General features: G+C 47.1%; 1 pseudogene; it reads left to right on the top strand.

The window, feature by feature from the left end:
* The window catches only part of LOC129075141 (60S ribosomal protein L32-like), a 29,667-nt pseudogene extending 6,907 nt beyond the window's left edge, over nt 1–22,760 (top strand).
* Nucleotides 22,761–22,964: the final 204 nt, after the last annotated feature.

Raw genomic sequence — 22,964 nt, 5'->3', positions numbered from 1 at the left:
TGGAGACACCCTGGGGTGATGCAAAACCAGGAGGAAGAATTGCTGATCCAACCGACAGAGGCTGCACTTTTTCATGTGTCTGTAATCAGCACATTCCTTGATCACTGTGTGTGTGTGTGTGTGTGTGTTCCTTGATCACTGTGTGTGTGTGTGTGTGTGTGTGTGTGTTTAAACAAAGACAGGTATCCTCATGATTTGGAGTCACATCTTGTCCCTTGGGCTGCAGCGCTGAAGGCATGCCCTTGGCAGACAGACCAGCTAAAATCTGTCCTGTCTGCAAGTGCCGACAGATACACCTTTCTCATAGATATTTTAACAGTTGTTATTTGCTAACAGATTTTTATTACATTATTTGTCTCCAGAGGTACAAATGTAAAAAACATTTTTGAATACCTACTGTGTGCCAAGGAACATGCAAAAAAAAATATGCTCACATCCATTAACTTGTCCACCTTTCACAACAATCCCATGGGAGCAGAAGATGCAGAAAGCTGTGTGACTCTCCTCCATTTGAGAGCAGAGGGAACTGAGGTCAAAGACAGCACGGGAGCTGGACTGTGGATTGAAACCCAGCCCCTGGGGGTCAGTTGCCACCCGAGATGCTGCTGTGACAGGCACGTTCATCTCACCCTTTGACCTGCCTCAGGTGGTCAGTAAAGTGCACAGCTCAGCCCCTGCTCTCAGCACTGCAACAGCAGGCATTGACGTGGGCGTGGCGGGGCCTCCTTCTCTGTCTGAACACCTTTCACTGCCTCAGGCCCAGGACACAAGGGTGTAAACCTCAATCAGTGGGCAAGAGCTGAAGAATAAACCATGGCCACCCCATGCAGGGTGGGGGAGGTCAAAGAGTGGAGAACCAAGACCACAGGAGCCTCCCTCCTAGGCTCTGATAGGGCCACTGAACCTGGAGGCCTGGTGTCGCAGAGAACTCGGGACTTCATCCGGCAGCTGGGACAGATACGTGGCCTCAGCTAAGCCAAGTGTCAGCTTCTGCACCTGTAAAATGAGCCAGTTAACACCTGTCCATTGGAGCTTTCACAATAATAATAACAAATCCATCATTTGGCGGGCACCTAAATCAATAGCCTCCATTTTGCAGGTGTGGAAAGAGGTTCGGAGTCACACAGTCACCCAGAGACACCCATCTGTCTCCATGGCACCTCCTGGCTTCTCGCATGGAGGAACACGGGTCTCCAAGTCCACAGGGAAGACAATGAGCTTTAAATAGTAATTGAGAAAGAAAAGCATTCACCTGTCCTCTTTGGGGTCACTCCAAACCCCAGAGGCCAGGAACATCCCCTCCCCTGATACAGCCTCACTCCCGTTTGGGCATATGTCCCATCACCCTCAAGTGTCCCTCTCCTCCCTGTTGTCCTCTGGAAGGCAGGGAAAAGCATAGCTGCTTCCACAGTGAGGACTGTGCTTGTGAGGGGGACAGCATTTCTGGGTCAAATTAGGGCAAACCAGATCAGCAGCGCCAGAGCTGCCCCAGCACTAGGTAATCAACTCCACGCTGGTTCCGCCCCGAGCCATTTACTTTGGGGAGGCAAGATTCAGCTGACTTCAAAGACGGGGGAAGCAAGCTTGCAGAAAGAAATTGATTTCAGCGAAACACAAATTCATACTCACTAAATGCCTTAACACTTCGGAATCAATTGAGATGAGATAGAGAAAAAGGCACAGAGAGTGAGAGGACAGGGCAGGCCCAGCTGGAGCAGAGGGCGGGAGAAGGGCGGCTTCCTGGAGGGCGGAGCAGGAGGGCCCCAGTCCAAGGGTACCGCTCAGGCGGGAGGGGAATTCTGGGACTCTGGGACATTTCCTTTTCCAGGCGCTAGGGGACTGGTGAATAGCAGGCCTGGGAAATGGGTCATGGGTCATGGGTTCTCAAACCCCAGTGTCAGAATCAGCTCTGGGGAAGTGAAGGGGAGGAGCTGCATGTGAGAGTCCTGGGGGGCTCCCTGAGGTTCCGATCCATTAGGGCTGTGGAGGGGCTGGCATTCTGCCTGTGCAATAGCCCCGGTCTCCAGTACAGGCGGTCGGGGACCACACTCTGAGAAACAAGGACTCGACTAGAAATTTCAGGGTGTGCCCCTCTTCCAGCCTCTGGTCACCACGGCAACAGCAATGCCCACACGCACTGCTCCTCCCTGGGGCTGCTGCTGCAGGAAGCCTGGAGACAGACAGCGAAAAGACCTTTGCATTAGACCCTCAGTAGAAGACAGGGCCTTTCAGAGCTGTTCTCAGGAGGGGGAATCACAGACCTTAGAAGGCCTGGGTGGTAGGAGAGAGAGAAAGAGGGTGGTCTACAAAAGCCCTCTGGCTTGGACAGCCCACTTCCCAAGAGGACTAGACGTGACTCAAGGCAGCGATGGAGCACTTTGAAAGGCAGTTTGGCAGCTTCTCAGGAAACTAAACATGCTCTTATGAGATGACCCAGCAATCATGCTCCTTGGTGTTTACACAAAGGAGCTGAGAACTAGGGTCCACGCAAAAAGCTGTACGCGTGATGTTTATAGCAGCTTTATTCATGACTGCCAGAACTTTGAAGCAACCAATGTGTCCTTTGGTTGATGAATGATTAAAGAAACTATGGTACACCCAGACAAGGGAATATTATTCAGTGCTAAAAAGAAATGAGCTATCAAGCTATGGAAAGAGAGAAAAACTTTTAAGTGGATACTGCCATAGATACTGTATGATTTCAACTATATGGCACCCTGGAAAAGACAAAGACATGGAGACAGTAAAACAATCAGCAGTTGCTAGGCGTTGGTAGGGCTGTGAATGAACAGACAGAGCACAGAGGATATTTAGGGCAGTGAAGCTGGTCTCTATGACACTCTCATGGGAGATGCATATGTGTCATTGTACTTTTGTCAAAATCCATAGAATATACAACCCCAAGAGTGAACTGTAATGTAAACTATTGACTCTGGGCAATAATGATGTATTGATATAGGTTCATCAATTACAACAAACACACCACTCTGCTGAGGGTGGCGAGTTGATTGTGCGGCAAGGCTGTGTATGTGTGAGGCAAAGGAGGTATTGAGAACTCTTATTTCTGCTCAGTTTTACTGTGAACCTAAAACTGCTCTAAAAAAAATAAAGTCTACCACAACAAACAAACAAACAAACAAACAGGACTGGAGATTTCCTCAGGTCCCATGAAATATAGGATGAGCTGGGAGGGCAGAGCCGTGAAACATGGGGGAGGGACCAAAGCCACTGGGGAGAAGGAAGGAGTGAACCCAGACTGCCGGCCAGGTGCTGATTTCTTCATGGGAAGTCACGCACCACGGTGCAAAGATACAGTTTGCAAAATGAGAACAGGAAGTACGGGCTCCCTTTCTCCCTACCCTTCCCGCCCGCACAGATGATATTGTAAACACCAGCAAGATCTCAATGTCTCTGTGATGCTTGAAATTCTCAAAGATCCCTTAATTCCCCCCAAAGAAAAGAGCTCAAACAGGCGCATAAACTAGCAAGTGGAACTGGGAGCGTCAGCATCATTATCCTCTGGGCGAGGCTTCCTAAGGCCCCTTTCATGCAGAATCTCCAGACCTCCTCCTAATAAGGGCTCCTCTCCTTCATGAGAGTCCTATAAAATGCATAAATATTCCTCAAGGAACTGAGAGAGCTCCTAACCGTCTTTAATAGCTATCATAAAATGAAGGATAAAATGTGTGAACGGAGATTGGTCATGATAATAGTGCACGGTATGAGGACAGTGATTTTCTAACGTCTTCCTGGCTAAACTTTACAGCAGAGAGATCCTGCCCGGAGCCAGGAGCATGCCCAGAGGAGGGAAACCAGGGAGGGGACGTCCAATGTCTAGTCAGAGAATCCTCGACAGCTGCACTGGGGAAGCTGAGGGACAATGTTGGGAGGAGACGTGCCCAAGTTCATAGAGCCAATGTCAGGCTCCTGTCTAGAACTCCCATGACTCTGTGTGGCCCGGATAGAATGGGTCCTAGGAATTTGCATTGGTCATTTATTCTCTGGGCAACTGAAATAAAAACTAGTCTATACTAAACAAGCCTGTAACTGAAACAACTTGACCCTGGCCACACAGATCCCCCAGCCTCTGTGGGGCCAGAGACTGGTCTGTTAATGGAGCTCACAGCCTGAGCTTTGCCCAGAAACGAGCAATTGCTCTGGAGCAAATCAGTAAGGCAGGTAGCAAAGGCAGGGTGCAAAACTGAGAACCCACAGACTAGGGAAAGAAGAGTAGGCTCCCAAGGACCGTTTTCCAGAAGGGGGCTTGGTGTATGCACCTAGGAGCCATGGCACATGGTGGGGGGTAGGGGCAGGAGGGATGACTGAGTTGTCAGCAGAACCCACAGGTCACAGAAGGCAATGCCCCCAGCTCACATTCGGCATGCAGTAGGAGCTCATCACACTGCATGTCTACAGAGGTGCTGCATCCACCAAGAACTGCTGTGTGTTGAGCTCCTGTTGCAGGCCAGGGCACCAGCTATGGGCTTTCCATGTATAATGATGTTTAGCCCCCACAGTGCTAAAGCGGAGCCTAACCATGCTGACCCACAAGTGTATGTAAGATCCAAGTCTGGTGAAATAATATCCAGCCAACACAGCCGGATCTGGACACTTATTCATGACTCCACCTTGGTCTAGGGCCTGCTGGTCTACCAATACTTAGCTTTTACCTTATGTTCTACTGCCTGTTTTGTCTTGATGATAGTGAAATGGCTCCTGATATCTGACCCCCAGGACCTTCTAGACATAAGACTTTCTGCTCCTCAGGCTCATACCACCCACGATGATTCAGGGATCCTTATTCCAGAACTTCCTGGCCTTCCTGGGGGTCCCAGCCCAGCCACCCTGCTCATGATGACATGAAGTCTAAGAAGCCACATTTTCCTCTCCCCATCCAAGCTGACTAAACAAAGGAGGATTCACTGCTCAAGTCAACTGGCAAAACTTCAGCTAAGGTCTTTGCTGCACAGAAGTCAGATCCAAACAGAGATGGGGCATGAGCAAGTAGAAAATGCTAAATCTTTTCTTGTAAGTTTTGCTCCCTGGCCAGGCAGGGGACATCTGACAGTGCTCAGCACAGATAACCTAAGACTCTGATGTGATCCAGTGTCATTCTGACGGCATTCAGCAGCAAAGGCACAAAAAAGAAATCAAATGTAGACAGACTAGAATAGAAAAACAAAACCATCAGTCATTCTAAATGATGGTCTTCATGGAAAACCTCAAAGAATCTACATTAACATTAATAGGAAAGCTAGCAAAATCATTGCACATGAGAGCAATGAACAAAACTCAATTATATTTATTTTACTATAAAGTACATATAAATAAAATTTTAAAAGATACTATTTACAATAGCAACAAATTGCATGAAGGGCCAAAGAGAGTTTAACAAAATATGCTCAATACCTTTGTGGAAGAGATTAGAAAGATTCACTGAAAGACACTTAAAACGACCAAATAAGTAAGAAACAGACCAAGTTAATGGGTAGAAAGATATATCATAAAAACATCAAGATGAGAAGAACTGGTCTATAGATTTTATGCAATTCTAATAAAAATTCCCAACAAGGTTTTTTGTGGATCTTGACAAGTTGATTTATAAATAAATATATGCCTGTGCATACATACACCAGATAAATATACACATATATAATTCACATAGATAAAATTATATATAATATTAATATAATGATATATAATATATAACTTTAGCTTGCTCAAAAAAAGACAAGTGTAATTTGAAACAACGCTGATATATTAATTTTCATCTAAAAGTTTTCTACAAATACACAGGGGGGAAAAGTACTGTTATACATTGTTGGTGGGAAATCAAAATGATATTAATGCCATGGAGGGGGAATCTCAGAGAGGTAAGACTGACAGAGTTAAAGACCATGCCATTACAAAGGTAAGAAGACCCGATATATCTTTAATGTATATGCATGTGTGAATGTATGTATTCCTAAGCTCTAGCCACTGAAATGGTCCAGACACAATGACTAATCCAATAGCAGTAAGGACTCCTAATGCCCAGACTACAGTTATTGTTTTGTTTTTTAATAGCCCTTTGCACTAATACGAACCAGGACTTCTTAAACAAATGACTAATTCAAGGTCTGGGGTAAAAAATGTCCATGATGAGCCTGGAACAACCCATAATTTCAGATTTCAAAGAAGCTAACAAACTTCTGGGTCATGTGAAAAGATTTCAGGGTAACTCAAAGAAGCCCCCAGAAGTCACCACAGATGGGGTAATTGGGACACCAGTGAGGATAATGACTAAAATGGATTAAAACATGTAGATTTAACCAGTGAATTCATAATTTTTAAAAACATTTTTGTTGCTTTTGGAGGATGCTCACCAAGTCATTATTTGGACAACCAGTAAATAAAAGAAACCACTGTCAGCTCAGTGCAAATCACTTATTCTGGTGTGATCCTATTTGTCCTGTTTTCCTTTATAAAGTGTACCTTGAGATAATTAATAGTTAATTAAGGGGAGTTCATCTTTATAAAATAACTCCAGCAGGAAGGACTTATAATTAGAATGCACTCACTCTGTAATCCCTAGTGAATTAATGGATCTAGGCCATAATGATCAATGACTGCCATTAACGTAAGAGAGATGACGGACTGAGTATTGCCTGTCTCCTGATGGAAGCGCTGCCACCACCTGAGGTAGTCTTGCCTCTCCTCCCCCAACATGAGCTTAACTCTGCTCAAGTCTCGAACTATCTGTTTACAAGAAATACAGAGAACAGAAGGACATATTAAATGACACTATGATGATATAATAGAAAAGTTCAGACCATAATAGACTCTTGAGATGGACTTTACCTGAATCCTGATTCAAGCAGTTTATAAATCTATGAGTTTCAGAAATTTGCTTTGTTAACTGGATATGTGAGGTTATTAAGTTTAGATGTGATAATAGTATTATGCATATATATATATATATGTATATATATATATATGTTTAAAACCTCACCCAAGGATATGTTCACTGATTCTAAGGAGAAAGAAAGGAGAGGGTAGAGAAAGAGAGAGAAACATTGATGTGAGAGAGAAACATCAATAAGTTGCATCATGCATGTGCCCTGACCAAGGATCGAATCCACAAGCTAGGTATGCCGGGAATCGAACCCACAACGTTCTGGTATATGGGGCAATGTTCCAACCAGCTGAGCCACCCAGCCAGGGTTATGCATATTTTTAAAGAGTCCTTAAATACATAAACTGGAACTAAAGTAGTCAGTATACCACAGAAGCCAAAGATGGGGAAACCTGTCCCACCAATCATCAAAAATTATTAATTTAGGAGATAATACCATACTAGTGCAGGGATAGACAAACTGACTAATGGAGCAATAGAGAATATATTTTCTCTCTCTCTCTCTCCCCCCCACACACACACACACACATATGTACACTTTTTTTTTACAGAGCTAATTTTTCAGGTAGATGGGAAATGGTAGAGCTAATCAATAATTTGTGTGGGGACCAGTGAATTGATTATCCACATGGAAAATAAACTATTAAAAAAGATTGATAGTTTAAACTATGCTAAAATTAAAAACTTCTGTTCATCAAGAGACACCTGAAAGAAAAAAAAGAAGTTGGCTCAAACTGAGAATGACATTTGCCACATGCACACAAGACTAAATAATTAGAAAATATGCTGGTCAAGAACTAAATTGTTCAACCAAGCTGTTCACAGAAAAAATGTCTCATTTGTCTGACAAAACTTCAGGTCTCAATTCCCTACTCGAAACCCTTTCATGTTGATATCTGTATAATCAGTCACACGTCTCTCAGGCAACAAACAGAGATTCGGTTTTCTCAAATAGTTTTCCCTAGTGAATTAAGTTCGAGAACCAAGGTTCCACTATTTTTAACTCCTAAAATCAGCTGAAGACAATTCAAAATTGTGAGCATAAAATATACAGTAGCCCCCCAATACCCATGAGGGACACATTCCAAGACGCCCAGTGGATGCCTGAAACCCCAGGTAGTATGAAACCCTGTGTGTACTGTTTTTTCCTATATGTACATACCTTCTCACTTAAAGGAAGCATTTATGACTTCTCTTTGGCATTTCTGAGTTGTCCACATCATGACTCTTGTACTTTGGGGCTGCTATTAAGGACAATAAGGGCTGCTCCTGCACAAGCACTGTGATGTGCGACAGTTGATCTGATAACCAAGATGGTTACGAAGTGACTAGTGGGCAGGTAGCGTCTACAGGGTGGAGACGCTGGACAAAAGGATGACTCACATCCGAGCAGGACAGAACAGGACATCACAAGGATCATGCTGCTCAGAACAGCATGCATCTTAAAACTTATGAATTGTTTATTTCTGGAATTTTCTATTTAATATTTTCAGACCGCAGTTGAACTTGGGTAATTGAAGCCACAGAGGAAGGATGACTACTGTTTAGGTATTGGCAGCCTAGAGTTCTATACCCAGCTAATCATCAACCCAGTGTTCAGGGAGGAAAAAAGATTTTCCTAAGACTTACGCTGTGTTTCAAAATATACCATCCATGCTCTTTGAGAAGAAGCCATCTATCCAATGAGGATGAGGGTAGAATCCAAGAACCTGGGGACGGAGCACAGGCAGTGGGGGGATCTCCGGGGCAGATGGAAAGGAAGTGCCAGGCGGAGAACGTGCAGGCCGCCTGGACAGCAGCTCCGCAGACTGAGCCACAGGGCCGCAGCTCCCGGGGCCCAGAGAGCATCTGGTGGGTTCAGCCTCACTGACAGGCACGGCGAGTCTGGGGCATGTGGAAATCCCGCAAACGAACAGGACAGTTATTTTAGCTCTGGACAAAATATACAGTTGCAGAAGAAAGAAAATATGATGATGAGACACTGCATGTCTCAACTGTGAATAACATGTCCATGGTCATACCAACAACACGGACTGTTTGTTTAACCAAAGCGGGGGATAAGTGGGCTGGGAGAATGGGGCAGAGGGCACACGAGTGGGAGGGTGGGAGGCGGCAGAAGCAAGCTAAGCCTGCGTCTCCCACAGCAGAAAGCCCACAGATAATGTTTACTACAGAAACATGAGCAATAACAGCAGACTTGCGATCTTTAGAAATGTAAAGGTGAATATCAAAGGAAACTGCTCCAGGTGGAAAGCTGATGCCTCTGGGGAAGAGGGAGCAGGTGAGAAGGAAGTGGTAAGGGGTCTGCTGGTTTTTATTAAGATCCTACATTTTGATCTAGTCTCTTGATAAAAATGAGAATTATATTTAAGTTTTACATACACAATCCCGCCTATCCACACATACACATTTCTAACTAAACACTCGCCTACATGCATACACAGACGTGCATCTACCTACGTCTGCACCCAGCCGTGCTAGGCCCTGTGACTAGTGCTGTGAAAATCCGAGGGGGCCTCAGGGGACGTGGAGAGCACACAGCCCTCAGCGGTGCAGAAGCTCCGGCCCGGCCGGCTCGACCTGAACTCAGGCCACACCCTCTTCCTGCAATCAGCCAGAGGGCACTGGGACATCTGAACTCTGCGTGGCTTCGGCGTCTCCTCAGGGACCTGCAAGGGCCACCTCCCATCTCACCATGGTCATTTCTGAACGTTTCTCTCTTCATGTCTGAGGGTTTAGGACCATAAAATCCAGCATTCTTTTATAATACAGAGCATGAGTCTCACCTACATGGAGGGTGTAAATTCTAAGTGGAGGGTGATGAGGTACCAGAAATCTGCTTTCTGTGACGATTGGGGGTGCATAGTCCCTGTATTTAATTAACATGCCTGGAACAATGCAAAGCTTCCTGTTTTCAGCTCGGATTCCCTGGAGTCCACACCGTCGCTCAGTCTGCTCAGTGCCTCGGAGCCTGCTCCCCACTCCAGGCTGGGGCTTCTGCGAAGTCCTAGGACTCCGTAGCCTCTGCTCTGGAGAATAAAGCCTGGAACCATGTTCCAGAACCTGTCTAATCCCAAATCAGTGCTGAGTGGTCTCGAGATTCCCTCAAGGCAGGGATGCACCCTTGCCTCCCAGAGATCAGGACACAGTGCAGGGGAGGAAGACTGGGCCCCCATTCCGCAGGGTTGGCTAGAGGCCAGTCCTGGGCCTTCTGGACCCTCTCTCTTCTCGCTCATCTCACTCCCTATTTCTGTGTCCCTCAGGCTGAATCTCTTTTCTCCTTAACGACCTCTACTCTCTGAGGGAATGTCACACTGTCCTCTGCCCATGCCAGGGCTATGTCTGCTGGGGTGCAGGACGGGGGTAGGGTCGCTGGTCAGGTAGGAGGGGATTCAAGGAGTCAGCCAAGTTAGGGGCAGGAGGAGGGAGCAAGTGGAAGACAGGCTGGAAACCAGCAAGGCCCATGCATGTCCATCCCCTCTGGAGACTGTTACCAGCTCCACCGCCAGCTTTGTGCACTATAAGGCAATAAAACTTAAATTCAGTGTTTGATGCTTTGTTTTTTCCGCGGGATTTTTTTAAGCCAAATGGCACTTAATTTTTTAAAAAATATGATTGACATATAACATTGTAAGAGGTTAAGGTGTACATTGTGTTGACTGGATACCCATATATTGCAATATGGTTACTATTATAGAGTTAGCTAATTCCTCTATCACGGTACATAATCATAATTTCTTTTTTGTGGCAGTAACAAGGGAGATCTAGTCTCACAGGCATTTTGAAGTTTATGACAATACTGGTCCTTAATTTTTAAGAAGGGGAAGAGGCACTCCAGTACCTGCTGTGACTTGGTTCTGGCTCTGTGAACCTCCACCTATGCACCGAGATGTGGGCTTTTGCCCGTATCCATCCATTGGCAAGGACGGAAAAGAGGGTTCGCTCCGGGGGCTCCCACAGCCCGGGGAGCATGCAGCGTTCCGTCCAGGGAGACCGGAGGTGGGAAGGGCAGCAGCCCACCCACGGCTGCAGCCGACAGGCAGGGCTCCAGCTCCCCCCAGCTCCCGGCCTCCAGCCCCCGCATGGCTAAGCACCAGGCTGACTTCACATCCAAGGAAGAGTGAAGGCTCACGGCCACTGGGTGCACTTTGCCTGCACCTGGCTGGGTGGCCCTGCACAGTCATTTAACTTCTCTAACCTTCGGTTTCTTCTTCTACAAAATGTTTTGCATTTTTTAAAATGGAAGACTAAGCAACACCACAAAGGGAAGGGCCAAGCCCAGAGCTTGATGTGTGGTTTGCTCCCTTCCCATTTGCCCATCTCTCCTAAAGGGCATGCTTTTGTGTTGGGAAATCTCAGCCTGTGCAGATGCGTTTTATTGTTGTGAACAAATCACCTGGGGTCCAAAGTGCTGATGAATTAGGGAGATTCTGATCGTGGTTCTGGCACTAACAAACCATGCGGCCTTGGACAAAGCCACTTCCACTCTGGACTTCTCAGTGTCCTCATCTGTGAAATGGGTATATTTGGTTTAATCTCTTTGAAGGCCCCTTCCATCTGAAATTGCAAATGTAGGTCTCTTATTGGGGAAGGTTATTAGGGATCCACAATCTACCTATCAGTGCACAAAAGTCAGATAAACCATTTCTGGGGTCATCTTAAGATGAGAATCACTCCGTCTATCCACACACAGATGTTTCAAGGAACGAGCCAACACCTAAAGAAACCTGGCATGGACTTTCAAGACGATGATACTGAGAGGCAGCAAACGTGTCTGTTTTCAGCACAGACAGGTCCATTGGTTATGAGAACCAGAACTTGACAGTAACAGTTTGAATGTAGTGTTGACCCATTTCAGCTTAAGAAATCACATGACTTGCGCAGCTCACACAGCCAATTAGGGCAGAGCCACATGTGCCAGGGAGACCCAGGCTCCTGGCCTGCCCAAGTACCATCAACAACGCACAATCTGAACAACAGAGGGTTCCACCCTCTGATCCCCATTTCAAATAATGAAGGTGGTTTCTGGGGCATCATAATAAACAGCTCAGTATCACAGAGCAGAAACGGTGCTCAGAGGCCCACTGGGAGTGATGCCAGTTTGGGGGAGGGGCTGCAGCGAGGCCCAAACATCTTTTCATGAACAGCAACATCATGTTAGCTTATGTTTTGCAAAGAGAAAGGCAGGGCCGATCCTTGGGGTCTGCAGCTTGGTAAAACACATCTGGCAACTACACCAAATATTTAAGGGTCATTAAAACCCCAAACTCCCTGTGCCAAGAACTTTTCTCCTTTGTTATTCAAGTGCAGAGCAGTTATGGAAAATGTGTTCCATATGGTTTGTGCTGCCGAATTCCTATTTACTTCATCAGATCACTGCTTTGAAAGAGCTATTTGATGTTGAAGATGCGTTAAGATTTTATAGACTTTCCCAACCCAGCTTTTTAAAGATTCTCCCTTTGAACCAGAAATGCTTGCGGAGAGTAAACAGAACTGAAACCACAAGGGGTCAAGGGCTTTGTTGGAAACAAGAGACCCCCCGCCTGATCAAGGGCTTTCCGAGGTTTGGGGCCAGCATACCCTTCCCAGCGCTTGCCAAAAAGCCCCATTAAAGATCGTGTTTCCCACATAAGTTACACTGAAATAAATGTTTTAATGTATTCATATTTTATTAATAATGTAACACCCTCACCCACCACCTCCCACTGAGAAGGGACATGAGACCGTTACACACTTAAAAAATGAACAGAACTTTGGAAAGTTGGAATATCTATCTTTAAGCCATAAATTGAAATTCTTTCCAGGGAGGGATTCTCTGCGTTCAGAGAAAAAGCAAGCCGACGCAGACCTTGGGACACCTCTCCGGGTGAGAGTCAGCAGACCCTCCTGGGCACCAGACCCAGGAGGGCATTTGAGAGTAGCTCTTTTTTTTTACAGACGAGGAAACTGAGGAGCAGGTCCCAGGACCAGCCAATAAGAGGACCAGAGGTCCAACCCAGATGCTCCCAAACTGGTCCGTCCTTTTCCTCTCCACGGCCTTCATTCTTCTCCAGTTCCTCTTTGTCTCTTCCTTGGCAGCCTCTCCCCAACTCTCCCACAGCCCTCCTCCTCAGCAGTCACCCTGGCTGCTGGAGGCACATTCCCTCCCTGCCCAGCAGCCAGGGTGACTGCTGAGAACTGAAATCAGGGGTCATTCCTCTGCTCAAACTTCCTCGGCACCCCTGATGGTCTGACCTTCCAGCACGCCTCCTTGCCCGGCAAGACCACCCCTGCCGGCCTGCCCACCGTCACCCACAGCCCCCTGCTGGCTCTGCCCTGCCCATGCGGCTGCCGTCCAGCCCCTTGAGGCCACAAAGCTTGTTTCCACCCCAGGGCCTTTGCACTCCTGGTTCCTTCTGTCAGAGGTGCTCTTCCCTTCTTGACACAGTGCATCGGTCAGCTCTCAGCTTGAGCTCCATCCTGGTTATTCATGTCAAGAACCCTCGTGATCTTCACTACCTCCTGCCTCTGCACATTTATCATCCGAACCCCACACCAGGCAGCGAGCTTCATGAGGCCATGAAAAGAGGAACAATTTGTTGTTTCTCCTCCGTGCACCCTGCACCCAGCACAGAGCTCGGACTATCACAGGCACTCAGTGAGCATAGTTTACTAAGCCTCCCATTCCGCAGCCCCAGCTTCTCCCAGGCATGGGAAAGGGTTTTTGGTTTTTTTTAATGGACAACGCCCCTCCCTCCCTCCATCCCTCTCTCTCTCTCTCTCTCTCTCTCTCTCCCCCCCATCTCTCTCTCTCTCTCTCTCTCCCCCCATCTCTCTCTCTCTCTCTCCCCCCCTCCTCATCTCTCTCTCTCTCTCTCTCTCTCTCTTTCTCCCTCCCTCTTTCTCTCGCTCGTGCCACCCTCCCCTTACCCGGCTCATGACCCCTGCCTTTGCAGAACTGCCTTCACTCCCTGCTGTCTGTTCTCAGGGCCCTCGGTTTCTCTGAGATTGCAGGGTCTCCCAGCAGTTCAGAAGCCATCAGAGGAAGTGTTCCAGTTCAATTGGGATCCAAACATCCGAAACATCAACAACTTGTAAGGGCGGAAGGTGAGCCGGCCGTGTGATGGGGGAGCTGCGGGGCAGCTGGGTGGTGCGGTGTAGGGGCTGGTGCCTTTTCCCTGCGATTCCAGGTGCCTGCCTCCCCCGTTCTCAGAAAACTCAATCTGATTCAATGGGATTCTGATGGCAAATGCCCTACCCATCACCATGGCTTTCACTGGCTTCTGCATTTCCCATTATCCTTCTTGAAGTTCACATAAATATTTTTAGTTATATTTTTGTGTTGCATAAAACAACACCGACTTGAGATAAAATGCATGTGGGTCACAGTGATTATAACAGTCAATCTCTCTCTCTGCCAGCAAGCCTGATGCAGGCAGATGAAAATTTTGTGCCCAAAGCTCATGGAGAAGATCAGAAATCGACAGCTCGAACATTTATCCCTTCAGCCATTCCACAAACACTTTCTGAGAACCCAATTAAGTTCCACACGTTTTAGTGGGGACGCCATGGTGAAAAGGACCAGCATGTCTCCCCAGAGGAAGGCAGACACGAGGCAATTGCCACTCGGACACTTACTTTGGGGTTATCTGTGTGCTGTGGGTCACGTGATGTGAGAATACAGTACGGGAAACTGGTGAGTTAGGGAAGCCTCCCGCCCCCACCCCAGGGAAGGGAGTAGTAGCTGAGGCGAGGTCTGCAGCCGGCAGACAGGTCAGTGCAGATGAATGAGAGCACCAGCCGGAGTCGGGAGGACCAGCCTCCAAGCCCAGCTCCGCACCATCCAGTGGTGCGGTTCTGCACACCCTTCTTCCCCCTCTGCTGTGCCCCATGAAGTTTTCAAATCTATTCACTGCTCTCTTCCTTCCACTCCCACCACCACGTTCCCTAATTTCTGTTCATCTTCACCCTGAATTGATATACCCACCATCCCCACTCAGTTGTCCCTGGCCCCTGATTCTTCTACTCTTGACTCCAGATCCTCTCCCTGAAGCACAGTCCCGGGCACCCGGGGGCCAGGAGGTGCTAGGCAGCTCCCAAAGGAACATGTTCACTTAAAGAGAGACCTTACAGAAAGGCTCAACCTGGTACATCATGAGCAGGTACAACGGGGGCGGTGGAGCAGGAAGAGGCTGCAACCAACCCTGATGGTGAGAGGCCAGAGGCGGCACCGTGAGGGCGGGGCCCGGCAGCACAGGGCTGAGCAGATACCACCGCCGGGCTCCGTGGGGCGCCCAGGCCCTCTCTAACCCTCTGCTCTCACAAGAGGCCACAACCTCTTTTTCAGGATCCATCAGGACCCAGAGGTGAGTTTAAATTCAAGTGAACAGACAGGAATGTATTCAAAAGCGCCCAAGTCCCGCTCAAACATTCCTCTAGGAAAGACTTGGCAAGAGATCTGTTCCAAATCCATGGTAGGCTGAGGGCAAAGAAGACAGAAATGTGATAAGGGAAGACTCTCTCTGAAAGGAGCTTTGACCCCAGACCTCAGAAACAGAATCTCTCTTTAAGCCCTTGGATGCTCTGGTAAAAAGAGTTTGTAAATAATTTAGCACCCCAAGTAATAGATTCTAAAGGCAAACACTGCCTGCAGAGAGGAGGACCATGGAGGCTGCAAGGAAAGGAGGGCTCTAGACTGCGAGTCCGGGGGGCAGGGCCACGGCTGCGGCCACCAGGCCTCCCGCACCTGCACAGCCCCTGGACCAAGGCAGATTCGCTGGGGCTATTTGAGTGAATCGATAGCCAAGGGAACAAACAAATAAGCAAATGATTTATCCTTGGGAAACACGCACGTACACACACACTCCCCAAAACCAACCAGCCAACCACAACATACAACACGTGACCATAATCATGGTCCACTTTGCTACCACTGTCCCCTCCCCTACCAGTCACTCACAGGTAAAGGAAATCGCTTTCAGGACCTGGGACTTCCACCAACATGCTAGGAAACATTTTGTATTGGCCAATTGCAAATGACAGACAAAACTCAAAAATAAAAAGTAGGGATGAGGCGTGATTTGTTGAGTAATATTTCCAGGCTACTTCCTTCCTCAACTTCCTCTGCAGGTCAGTCCCATTCTCTCTGGCTTCTCATGACTCCACTTGCCTGGAAGGGACAATGACTGCATCCAAGATCTTTACTTAATGTCCCAGAAGCAGAAGAGACGATCTCCTCCTTCTCCAGTATATATAAGACCTAGGGAAGAAACTGATTGGCTAGTTTGAGTCATGTGTCCACCCCTTGGACTGAACCTGTGTGACCAGGAGAAGAGTACTCTGATTGGGAGGCTTAGATCAGCAGTAAGGCCCTTTGGCCAGAGGAGCTGGTTCCGTAACTGACAACACCACAGGAATTACATGGAATGGGCCAACGGGTGTGCCTCCTAATAGAAGAAGTCTCCCCATCGTTATCAGAATCAGGAGGAGGAAGGAAGGGGAGGACACTTGCTAGACAGATAAGACCAATAGACTCTCCCTGCCCTATCCTCCCTGCTAATGGAATCCTTTGTTACGGCCGCAGAAACTTGGATGGAAGAACAAAGGGACAATCACTCCCTGGCATTTTAGATAAAATATGCCTCCAAGTGTTCTCTCCTAAGCAGAGAGGCCAAGTGCCACAGCAAAGAAAATGTAGGCTTTGGAGGCAGAGAGATCCAAGTTCAAATATTGGCCTCATGATATGCTCTCTATGTAATCTTGGGCAAGTTGCTTAAATTCCATGAGCTCCATTTTCTTCATTTGCAAAGCAAGCAGCAAGACCTAACACATAATATGTACTGAGGATTAAATGAGAGAAGTATGTGAAAGGTTTCGCATACACTGTCTGACACAAAGATGTCAATAAACATTTGCTCAATGCATGAATTAATTAATTTGAACTTCACAGGTCAGACAGGATCTGGCTGGGTTGTCCTACTTCCATCACTCAAGAGCAGACTGCTTCCTTTCTAGTAAAAATAGATAGTGGCACAGTTTAAAGTTCTAGGATAGAAAAAGCCCAACTGGCCAAGTATACTCTTAGAGGCTGCCATTGTCCCATTTTATAGATGAAGAAACTGAAGTTCACAAGGGGAAAAACAGCAACTCCCCAAAAGGAAATCAGAGTCCTCTGACCACAAGGCGGGGGCAGGGGGTAAGCACTGGGAAGGGGCCTTTTCGGACTCATGGTTCTGCTGCCAGGAATTGGCTAATTGTCGCTTTCCAATACGCCAGCAGAGTGACAGAGCCGCCTTTCCCCTGCGTGCAGAGGGCACCTCCTCCAGACACCGCTTGACCTGAGCCTCACCTTAGCACCCTAGGAGGAGGCGCCAGGCACTGCCAGCTCTTCCTACAGATGGGAAAATAAACTCAAAGTTTAAGTTGCTCCATTATGGCCACATAAGCATCAGATGGTCAAAGCCAGGGTCAAACTCAGCTCCATCTGAGAGAGGAGAGGCAGAACTGAAATGCCCATGGGCTCCTTATTTATACACATGAAGCCGGCCGTCAGTTTACATACAAGCATGGGCACCACGGCGATCCTGAAGGTCAGTAGACACACCACCCCCCAACTTGGAAAACTTCCCTCAGCCTCCCGGAGGTGTGGGCTAGTTACAGAACCTGAGTTAGAGTCACAGCCTACGACCGCCCCCCAAACATAGCAAAAACCACCAAATGGACCACCAAGTCATCAAATATAGCAACCCAGGTGTAATTATTTTTTCTTCTTTTCAAAACCAGTTTTCCTTTTTCTATTGAATTTATTGGGGTGACACTGGTTAATAAAATTATATAGGTTTTATCCCAGGTGCAATTCTTGGACATGAAAAACTTTTGATCTATAATATGCCTAACACTGTAGTAAGGAATTTGAGAACCTAGTATGTTATATCAGGATGTATCAATCGTAATAAATGCATCTGTCATTGAGGAGATCCTTCATGATTCGAGATCTTGAGGTCTCAGCTTGGACCATCATCCGTGAAAGGGAACTGGCGGCCCATCACCTCCTGCACCTCCTGAAAGACTGGCGCCTTCTCTGCATATACACAGAGAGAGTGGCCATGTGATTTATTGTCCAGATTAGAACGCTTTTAAGACTCAAGGGGAATGTTACTAATCATTATGCCATGACCACAGATAAAAACCAGAACTTGGGCAAACCAAGACAGTCACCCTAGTTAGAGGGAACAATTGGAAAGCATTCAGTCACACAGAGCAAATATCAAATGTCTGATGTCTTGCTCAAAATACCTTCCCTCTTTATCAGTCTTTTTTGACCTCAATTTTTCATATGATTCTTTGACAGAAATTGTTCAGGGAAAAGTGCAGATACAGATAGATTCTGGGTGAAGGTTTTACATGATTGCTAATTTAGTTAAAATGGCTTTTAAACACTGTCTTTGGGTAATCTAAGTTGGCTACAGAACAAGAGCACAGTGGGAGGCTAATGGAGATTTAGCAACCTGCGGCTAATTGTAATTTCCTTTGGCTTCCTTTCTAAATCATTTTCTTTAAGTCCCTGTCTCCATTTATGTCAGGTTTGGCCCAGTCACAGCTACATCACCCTGAGGCCAAGGGTCCAGGTGGACAGCGGAGCAGGGGGATGGGGACCTGGCTGGGACTGTGAAACCTGTCACCTCGCTAGACCAAAAAAGCTCCCATTCACACGATCCTACAAAAGGGGTTCTCATTGGGCCAGGATTTGGGATTCTGCCTCTAGCGCTGGGAGGGCTGACTTTCTGACATTCTCCACACCAGTTTTTCACAGGAAACCCTTACAACCTGCAAGTCCCTCAACTCCCTTCCTCTGATGGGCAGAATTCTTTTTCTTCCCTGAAACAGCCTTACCTGTGATGACCTGGACGGCAACTGGGGGGCAGGAGGGGAGCTGGAGTATCAATAGAGGAAAGGAAACCTAAAGAAAATGTTCTGGGTAACATTGTGGGGCTACTTCCTCAGCGGGTGCGCTTCGTGATTCATGCATGTGCCAGGCAATGGACCCCTACTGGAACCTCATCGGCTTTGGCTGGTCAGAATTTGGATTCTCCTAAATTACTGGATGTACGGAAGAATGGTTCATGTAAACAAATATATCTAAAAGCCATGACTTGAGAGTCTTCTGGAATCATTGGATCTTCCCAAAGTTTTCTATAAAAAGTCAATTACCTAGATGAACCCTAGAAATGGATATTTGGAGTAGGACCATAGAGGATAACTGAGGAGTCCAGGAGGTAGGCATGAACATTGGAAAATTGAAAAAGTCAACCAGGAAAAGAAACCAGTGAGCATATAAGAACAAATTTATGAAAAGTACCTGCCATTTTGAAGGAACATGTCTAGAATACTAAGTGAGGGCAGATGTTCAGTGATCTTAGATCTATGCTGCCTAGTGGCTCTGTATTCCAGCAAGAGATACTCTGAGGGTCCCCATAGGTGGAGGTGAGACTGAGTGTCAGGACCAATTTGGACAGAGCCCTGATGCTCCAGCCCCACCACCTAAACATCTGAACTCCAGGTAAGACTTTATCTGAGTAAGAGTCAATTGCTGAAAGATTTGGTGACCAAAGACTCTAATTCCTGACGAACCTCAAGCAGGGAATGAATGAACTTGCCAAGGTCAAACACAAAAGTAGTAACACAACCATAGCAATCAGATCCCCTGCCTCTGGCCCACTACTTTTTCCATTACACATTTCACATTAGTTTGATGTGAAGTCTTCCCAGAATCAAGTGAGAAAGTGAAGGAGGCAAAAAGAAAAAAGAAAGGAAAGGAAAGGGGAAAGGGAAGGGAAAGGGAAGGAAAGAAAAGGAAAGGAAAGGAAGAAAAATTGAACCTTGGTTTTCTTTCCCATTGTTGGCTGAGAGAGCTCTGGTCCCGAACTTCACACACACACGTGCACACCCCTCATCTTGGAACCTAGAAAGCCTGTCACACAAACTCCAGGACACAGGGGTACCCAACACATGTCCTTATAGGTAGCATGGGCAAAGAATCATTTTGACCTGTTTAATCAACACGAGATGGACAAATTATTAATGGTTATTTACAACACCCCACTACTTCCTGGTCTTCCAAAGATAAATATATCCACAACAGAATCCTTAACTTTGCTGGGTGGAGGTGATACAAATATCAATTGACAAAAATAAAAATTAAAAAATGCCAAAACTGCCTGAAATCTGGAGTCCACAAATTGCAGACCATGGGCCAAATCTGGTCCATTTCCTGTTTTTGTAAATAAAGCCTTATTGGGACACAGCCACGCCCATCCAGTTCCTTATTACCTGTGGCTGCTGTGAAGTTGTAAGGGTTGTAGCCCACAAAGCCTGAAATATGTGCTCTCTGACCCTTGGCAGGAAAAGTCGGATGGTCCCCTCTCTAAATAAAAGTCTACAGAAATCAGAAGAGCCCAGGAAAGAGAAGGGAGCTGGAGGAACACAGCCTGCGAGGGGAAGGCGAAGACAGACAGTTGGCGGGGAGAGACAGAAGGGGGATGACTTGGCAGCTGCCAGGAAGAGAAACATGGGAGACCGAGGTGCGTAGGATGGATTTTTACATTCTGCTGTGTGATATGCATACAATGTGTTCCCTTGGTCCCCCTGAGAAGAAGCTTTCAGTGTTTATGAGAATGGCATTGTTTCTCAAACCTCTTAGAATGGACTTGTGATTTTTTACAGAGGCCAAGTTCTGAGAGATTTGCCCACAGATAGAAGGCACTGGGTAAATACAGAAACAACCCAAGAAGGGCGAGCTCAGGATTACCACCACCACCACCACTTTTAACAAAGGCCTGGCAGTAAATGTAGGGAAGTTGAGACTTAATCCCTGTTTCTCCCTTTCCAGTGCCACTCTGGCCTGGCCGCGAGGTGGCCTGGATGAGAGGAACCCACGGGGGCTCAATGCAATGGCAGTGGTGACCGACATGCGCGAACTGGAAGTACGCTACCAGGTACTTCCTGTTCGTCACCGCGCTGAACCTTGTGGAACCCTAGCTGGACGCGCTATTAGCCCTATTTTATGGATAGGAAACTGAGCGTCAGCAGAGGCAAGTGGGCCCCTGATAGTGACGTGTAAACCTGACTCCAGAGGACCCACTCGCGGTTTTGCCTCCTCCCCCATCTTCCGAGGGCTCTGGAGCACGAGTTCACCTAGAGACGCTGGCCAGGTGTGCCTCTTGTCGTCAAGGCCTAACAGGCCCCCCAGGCGCCCTCCTGAGATGCCCTACAGGCCTTGCAGGGGACCCCAGCCCTGCTTCTCCCCACCGAAACCTCCTGTCCTGTGGGAAGGGTCAAATCAGGAACATGTATAAAGGACCCATGGACAAAGCCAGAATGGGGAAGGACTGAGGCGGGGAGGTGGGGGTGGGAAGTAGGGGTGGGTGGGGCAGGGGAAAGTGGCAGCAGGAAAATGGAGACCTATACTTGAACAATAAAAAATAAAATAAAATAAAAATAAAAAATATACTTCCTGTCCTTCCTCTCCCGTGTTTCCTCCTTTTCCCGGGACACTGCCCTGTTTTCTTCACCACACCCATACTGGCCTCCCAGTAACACACTGAATCCCTCCTCCCCTCCCATGGCTTTATTTTTATGAAGTAATTCCCCAAAACTTAAGACTACCTACAAAGGTTTATACAAAATAGCACAACCACAAAAAAAAAAAAAAAATTAGGAATCAATAAGAAAAGCATGCTCCTAAAGGCAATACAGCATGGGCGCTGATAAAACAAAGGTTTCCTGAAGTTTACATAATCACAAGGCTGAGGAAGCGTACAGTTTGAGCTTCCTAGCAGCCAGTCGGATGAAAAAACCTATGTCCACACCATTGAAGCAGAATGACTTCTCCCTCAGGAGAGGCACACTTGTTCTTCATTCTAAAACAAGAAAGCCCGCTCTCCAAAGAGTCTTTCTAGTATGTAGTAAACATGATCTTCAGCTACATTTTAGAGTAAATCCCCTGAAAATCCTCACCAGGGCTTTCCTTATTTAGTCAACATGTTCAGCAATATTTATTCAACACTTAATAAATATCTATGGAGTGCCCAATATGAGCCAGACACTGTTCCAAACACCAGATGAATAAGACAGGCACTGACCCTGCTCCCATGAGACAGGGGGCGCGGCACAGTCACAGGGCAGCAAAGCAAAGATCCGGTAAAAGCACTCCAACTGCCGGGGCGGCAGGGCGGGGGGCGTAAATGTCAGTCTCCAGATGGGCAGCTTCCAGAGAGCTAATGGCATTGGCTATGAGATGCTAGAGAGAACTCACTTGGCTAAGTCTGACTTGCAGCCTCAGTTTTTAGAGGGCTATTATACAAAGATACGTCTGCATCTGTCTACTAGGATACAAACATACATACAATATGACACATATTAAAAACCTGGCTCTTCCTTGGTGCTGCCTACGGAGGTGGCAGCCATCTCTTACTCGGCACCATGGCTGCCTCAGACCCCTCGTGAAGCCTAAGATTGTCAGAAAGAGGACCAAGAAGTTCTTTCAGCACCAGTCAGACCGATATGTCAAAATCAAGCCGAACTGGTGAAAACCCTGAGGTACTGACAGAGGGGTGCGCAGAAGATTCAAGGGCCAGATCTTGATGCTCACATCGGTTATGGGAGCAACAAGGAAACAAAGCACATGCTGCCCAGTGGTTTTCAAAAATTCCTGGCCCTCAATGTCAAGGAGCTTGAAGTGCTGCTGATGTGCAACAAATCTTACTGTGCTGAGGTTGCGCGCAACGTCTCCTCAAAGTGCTGCAAAGCCCTTGTGGACAGAGCAGCCCGGCTGGCCATCGGAGACACCAATCCCAGTGCCAGGCTGCGCAGTGAAGAAAATGAGTAGACAGATTGTATACACATTGTATTTGCGTTAATAAAACCTTAAAATTCTGCAAAACAAAAACAAAAAACAAAAAAACCTACTGCCTTTCACCAAGCCTTCCTGGAACATCTGCCAGCCTTCTGGCCCCTGCAGGGGTCCAAATGCCAACTTAGAGAAATGGAGAGATGGACCATATACTTTAAGCAAGTCCCTACCACAATGTAG

Source organism: Pteronotus mesoamericanus, unplaced genomic scaffold (genome assembly GCF_021234165.1).
Source record: "Pteronotus mesoamericanus isolate MK-2021 breed Mesoamerican mustached bat unplaced genomic scaffold, CSHL_Meso_final contig_52, whole genome shotgun sequence".
In the NCBI taxonomy this organism is placed as follows: Eukaryota; Metazoa; Chordata; class Mammalia; order Chiroptera; family Mormoopidae; genus Pteronotus; species Pteronotus mesoamericanus.
Note: the sequence above shows the minus strand (reverse complement) of the source record. Positions and strands in the feature narration are given on the sequence as shown.